The 6407-nt window shown below is 46.6% G+C and overlaps 1 long non-coding RNA gene across 1 annotated transcript; it reads left to right on the top strand.

The window, feature by feature from the left end:
* Nucleotides 1–380: 380 nt before the first annotated feature.
* LOC124698150 lies at nt 381–5392 on the top strand. The gene is made up of 5 exons (XR_007000891.1): nt 381–491; nt 1355–1451; nt 1543–3456; nt 3579–3893; nt 4952–5392. It is a non-coding gene; the product is annotated as an uncharacterized LOC124698150 (long non-coding RNA).
* Nucleotides 5393–6407: the final 1015 nt, after the last annotated feature.

Below are 6407 nucleotides of genomic sequence, written 5' to 3'. Positions count from 1 at the left end.
CTCACCCAACGCATCAACGCTCCCTGACTCCCTCGCCGGCGATCCCCATTCACCTCCGCCCCTCGCCGGCGTCCCCCCAGCCTCCACACCTGCCGGCGAACCTCCGACAGCCCGCACGGCGGATTTCCTCGCCAGCGCCGCATCCACACGCGCCTCCAATCTCGCCTCCGCATGCCGACGTCGAGGGCGATGGCGGCTGGCCTCACGCGGTTGTCGACCCATATCGCGCCCAGGAACAACGGCAGCCTTGCTCGCCGGCGCGCGTGCCCGTCGTTAGCACGATGCACGGAGCCCCGTCGAGCTGGCCTGCCGGCGTCCGCGCGCATGCGTCGGTGGCCGAGGGAGGCCAGCAGAACGCCAAGTCCCTGGCGCCGGTGGACGGGAGATCCTGCGCCCTCCTCCAGGAGGCCGCTCCGCCCCAGCAGTGCCTCGGCTCCGACCTGGCCGTCTCCTCCCGTGGGCTCGCCCGCCGGAAACAAGGCGTGTAACCGGTGAGACCTCTCGCCCCTCCAGTCTTTGAACGGAGTGTTATGTTGCAGGACGAACCCGTCTTGCAGGACTCTGCATGTCCGGTTGTAGAAATATTCGATCTCTCACTGTTTTATGATCGGATCCTAGAGTGCCGCCTAGATGTGTGGTAGGATTGCAATAATGTTCTTGTTCAGATTCGAAATTTCAAAGTTGTTTTGTTGTTTGCCTCCATTCCAGTGTCCATTGCGGTCCTGAATGCTGCCACGTTTCTGACAGGGCTGCTTGCAGCCTGGCTTTGGCTGCATCTTGCAGCTTGTAGCACACACGCTGGTGCACCCCATGGGCGGTGTATCTGGCAGCCTTGCAAGTTCAGGAAGCCACCATCGGACATATTCCCCATGTGGCTCGAACTTGTAGCCTTTGACACTGATAATATATGGTAGATTCACAAGACAAAGCATCAATATTCCGTATTTTCTTTAATCAGTTTACTAAGTTTAACAGGGCATTAAAAAATATGTTTGCCCTATGGGTTGGGGGATTGGATTTGTATTTCCAAATGATGTCAAAGCATTGGATTTTTTTATGTCCAGAATCAAGATGATACGATGCCACCTAAATATTAGGATTTGTTCATGCTTAAGTAGTGTTTGATGGCATATGCAGCCTCCTAAATTATGTGATAAAGTTTGATCATCCCTGAAAAGTTTTCAGCATATGATTCACAATTTAGTTGAGAATTCTTCTGTATGTTGAGCACATGCCATGCTTGAAAGTTTCTGAGAATGACGGGGCAAGCGATTCCCCCCTGTTTAATACTTGATTATATACTTCCTCTTATGTCATTTGCATTTAGTTTGACTTCGTGGTTACTGTATTGTAGTTGTAGGGTCCTGATATGTTTTGGGTGGCATCTTGCGTAAGGCCAGGCCCACCACGGACGCCGTTGTTCAGGACATCATCGACATTGGCGTCCAAAGGTATTGTCTTTTGCCTCGCCCAATCCCGCCCCGCTGGAATCTCCCGTGTCTATACTTGCTGAAATGATATCTGATTTGGCATCGCCGGCAGGAAATGTCCCCTGACTGCTTGCACCATATGTACCACGAGTTCCGCTGCGATGTCGAGACGACACTATCTTGCTGCTAAGCCCTGGACGACTAGGACTTCCTCCAGCAGAACTGGCATCACTATCAAGTACGGCTGGGTCGATGTAATATCCACCCCTGGTGCTTTGGTATGATATGCTTGCTGCACATGCTCATCTCTTTGTGTGTATTATCTTCTTGCCAAATGGGAGCAAATACCTTAAGATTCTAGTCGAAAATTTTGCTACAAACATATTTGTCTCTTACTGCTTGTACATTACGACAATGCTCATATCTCTTGAGGCAACCAAGCATGGATGTACTGCTCTCTCATCTGTCTATCCAGATTTTATTTTCACATGTAGTTTGCAGATGCCTAGAGAGAGCACTAGTGTTGGTGTTTCTTGCAAATACAAATTCTTGGTTGTACATCCATGCTTCTTACCTCTGTTTTTATTGGCTGAATGTTGTTGATGTATTTTAGTGCATACTTTCTCATAACGAAAGCATGCAAACCTGACTTGTTTCATTTTTGTTAGACAAGTAACAATTTTCAGCTCATGAACTTAGCAGAATTTCCTATTTGATGAAAATAGCGGCGGCATCGTGTCTGGCCGGTCGGCGGCGGCGGCTTCGTGTCTGGCCGGTCGGCGGAGGCAGCAGGGCTGAGCTCGTGCTCCAGACTATGGAGTTTGACTCGTGAGGGAGCAGCTACGCTAGTCTACCAAAGTTTGGATCTTCGATGAATCTCAGGCCTGACTGCTAATTAGCTCGATCGATTTGCTTAATTTTCCATGCCTCTGTACGCAGGTCAATGTGCTATTCTGTAGTATGCATCCATCTTGTTTCATCTAGTTCATACGGAACTTAATTTTGGTTCCAAATAAATAGTGAAACCTGTTGAAAAACTCGTTTTTGGTATCCATCCATCTTTTTCAGTGGGGGACGAGACGAGAGGTACTGCCTTAGCTTCTCGTTTAGTAGCTTGTGACTGCATGATTTTAGAAGTGGTTTGAACCTTGATAACCAATGGTTAACCATTTCTAACTCTTTTAATCTAATGGTTAACCCATTTTACCATTTACATGAAATGGTTCAAAAGGTTAGAGTTCAGAACGTAAATGGTTAACCAACTCCCATTGTGACATAATATGTACAGGAGTGGTGCTCTTTGTTTGACTCGCCGTCACAATGCTCTCAAATAGGTTGATAGGTACACACATGTATTGGTTGTAACCCTAAAGATGCTTTTTTTCTGTTGAGGCATGCATGTTGTGTGAAGCTGTTGTTGTGGCCAGTCTCTGTTTCCTGAATGGTTTTGATTGCTATGGGCTTGATTGATCAGTTAGGCATCAATCAAAGCCGAACGTAGAAATGTTGCATGTGTGTGTGTGGCGCTACTAGGTACTAAGCTAATTATCTGAATCCCTTCTGCATATAAAACTACATGGGCTTCTGTAATTTGTGTTGCTTGACCCCTAGGAATGGTCACTCAACACTAGAGTTTATGTGGCGATGATTTTCTTGCTTCCCCAGATGCTAGCTACTGCTTGGCTAAGGAATTATATAGGAATATATCCTATCTACCATTCAGTTATGGTTGTTGAACTGATAGGAACATAATAAATGCTGCTCTTGGTTCAGTAGTTTCTTAAAGTTCAATTGTATCATTTTCCTTAGTCGATATTCTGTAGATATTGTCCCTGCTTGCTGTCTTTTAGCAACTCATCCAGCTTTTAACTCTTGACACTTGCTAACTTATTGCAGCTATCTGTGGCCACGACTGCTGGTGCTTGCTGATGCTCTTTTTGTGCAAGTGTGTGTATTTGTCCGTTGGAGGATAATGAGGAGTACTAAATTATAGTTCTAGCCTTCTCCTCCGATTCCATGCTTTTGGGTGAGTTGTCTGGTTCTCCGTGGGCATGTTGGCATGGTTACCTCTGTGCGCTCAGATTCTAAGTTGGATTTTTGTCTCGGTTCGGCTGTGTGGTGAATGTTGGCTAAAATATGTCTTTATAGTGGGCTTGGTTCGGTCGACTTAATCAATGCCAACCTTGAAGCTGGAGCTTGAGTTGTTAAACCAAAATTCTTCTTGGGCTTGGAGTGGAAGCTGGCCAGCAAGGAGCCATGGCCACCTGGTCTGGCGTGACCTAAACGTTATGGCTTCGGTGGTGTTTCTGCTCTGCTAGTCGTCTCTACCACCTTGTGGGTGGGTGTAGGCCTAGCCAGCCCTTGGCTTCAACTACCTCGCTTTCCGCCTTGGCTCTTGCAACGAGCTCGCCATGCTGCAACTGTGGTGGCATTGATGCTCTGCTTCGGCTACAACCTCCTCAGGTGAGTTCCTGGTTAAGGTTCTTTGTGCTGTATGGTTTTGGTAAGCATTCCATTAGCATTGGTTAATGCACAGGCAGCATAGGAATATTATGTCCTCAAACGGGTGTTTTAGTGTTGTTTCATCATTTTATATTTCAGTGACATGATTAGACTCCAAATTTTATTGTACATCCAATCTTTTTTACTATTGAGGCACCATGTGGCGGCGTCGGTCGTGACATGATGTCGGCTGCACTTTGGAGAGCTTGATGTGGCTGTTTCCAGCTCTGTCCGTCGGTATCTCCTCCATGTTGACGTGTGCCTCGGAGGCATGCATGGTCCACGTAAATGCTCTAGCTAGCGTTCTTGCTTTGAGGATGTTTAGTCTGCTGTCCAGATGTGATGCACTTGTTGCTCTGTTTATGTTGTGTGTGTTCCTCAACGTGCACTTTCCATAGTCGAAGTGGATGATATTTTTGTAGATGTCATGCTGTTTACATTGTCAGTCTCAAAATACTGTAAATTGAGTACCGAAGCTATTTATATTGTTTAGCTATTCACATTGTCATAGTTTCCAAATGTTGTTTTATATGTCCTGAATGACATGAGCTAGACAGGTATTAAGGTCCTGGACCCAGATCGAACTAGCCATCTCGTGGCTGATCATGTCCTCCTGCATGCATATCGGCAAGTGATTTTTTTCTGGCTTGAAGCATCTTCAAATGATCTTAGCACAGATTTCATCTTATTTACCACTGCTAGACCAATTAGTTATGCTGTGCAATATTGTTCTGAAGGGTTAATAATAATAAATAGCATGAGCAAGACATAAATCAAGATTCTGAACCTGGAAGCTTGCATTTGGTGCTTTGCTCAATTTTTATTTTGGTTTAATGAAACTTTCTCGTGGAGCTTTTTCTGTGTGTTGTTGAATCTGGAAGCGATAGAATCCATAGTTCATTTATTTGTTTTTAGATGTGGGAAGGAATGGACCATGTCAGGTCCAAATTAATTTGGTGCATGACAGGCTTTCTTTTTTTGCTTGTTACAACAACAAACTAATATTTGTCTCTCGGCAGGGCTGGTACATAGTGACGATGATGCGATGGCTGGGAAGGAGATTGGTGGCGGGCAACATGCTGATCGACCAAGTTGGGTTGGACAATGGTGACGGACAAGTTCTAGTCTTTGTTGTGTGATGAAGGTGTCAGGAACATCGGAGATCGCTGCATTAGCACGGTGGATGCATTTTTTGTGGATGCATGTTATGATTCTGTATTAGTTGCTTCATATTTTTTTAGCTGCACGTGTGATTTGGAGTGTACGTACTAGGAAGTTCTGGTTCTTGTGAACAACATGCTGTCATTTGGATTGTACAAGGCAGTTGTGGTTCGTGTCAAGTTTTGATCCATGAAACGGTATGTGTTGTCATGTGTAATCTCTGATGCCAAGTCAATTATATTGCTTGCAAACATGTTGTATCTGGAATTAATCTAGCAAGCTGCTGATGTCTTGTGTTTTGTTGTGAATAGCTGAAGCCTTTATCTATGCTGATGAGGCTTGTAGTTGTGACATAGTGTTGATGATACTATTTCTACAATTTGATGTGCCATAAGCTAGCTGCATGCGTTGGAACCATGCTACTGGCTGATTTCATTTGTTCCCTAAGCTCTCTGGGTTCTCTCTCTATAAAACCTTGTCATACAATAGTCTAATAAACAACTTCCCAACGATATGAATGAATAATAGGCTGTCCAGCGCCCACAACATGTTGCCTGCATGTCTGGTACTCCCGTACTGATCCCTAAATGTTATATAGAAAGAGAACCAATCACCGGATTAGCCATGAGCCTGATTAGCTGCTGAATTTTAGAGGTGACTCCATGAATCTTCACCCCTTGTTTTAGTTATTACTTGGCGCCGGAACCCTAGTAACTAGGGTGGCTTGCATTCCGAATATAATAAAATCAAGGATTTTGCTAGACACTGCTTAATCTGGGGCGTCCATCCATTGCTCCCAACAACAGCAACCAAGGAAGGGAGACGAGAGACGCAAAAGAAAATCCATCTTCTTGATCCCGTCTCACATCTGTTCTCTCCCTTCAAATTTGAATGGCTTGTTTTGAAACTTGAGGCCTTCCTGCTAATTACAAGCTTCTAACAACATTGTGGCACGTTGGCTACGGGTGGCTTGTGACTTTCTACTTTGGCAAGGCCAGAAGGCCAGACGTTTCCCCGGCGGCGGCTCACCGATGCCCTCGATGCAGGGGGCATTGTGAGCAGTGGGAAGTTTCCGCCCTCGATGTGCTCGAGGACGGCCTCGAGTGTCCGGCCCGGCGCGCTCCACCAACGTCGGCGGCCCGCGGCGTTGTTGCGCGGAGGCGGAGGCGGCGGGCCGTCGTAGGCCGCCAGCTCCCGCTCCCACCGCTGGAGGAAGTAGGAGTTCCACCGCGTGTAGTTGTCGGGGTGGTGGCGCGGGTCGGCGCGCTCCTCGTCCGTCATGGTCATCCGCGCCTCCTCGATGGCGACGTCGAG

Source organism: Lolium rigidum, chromosome 1, assembly GCF_022539505.1.
Source record: "Lolium rigidum isolate FL_2022 chromosome 1, APGP_CSIRO_Lrig_0.1, whole genome shotgun sequence".
Classification (NCBI taxonomy): domain Eukaryota; kingdom Viridiplantae; phylum Streptophyta; class Magnoliopsida; order Poales; family Poaceae; genus Lolium; species Lolium rigidum.
The sequence above is the reverse complement of the archived record's forward strand: the minus strand, read 5'-3'. Positions and strand labels throughout refer to the sequence as shown.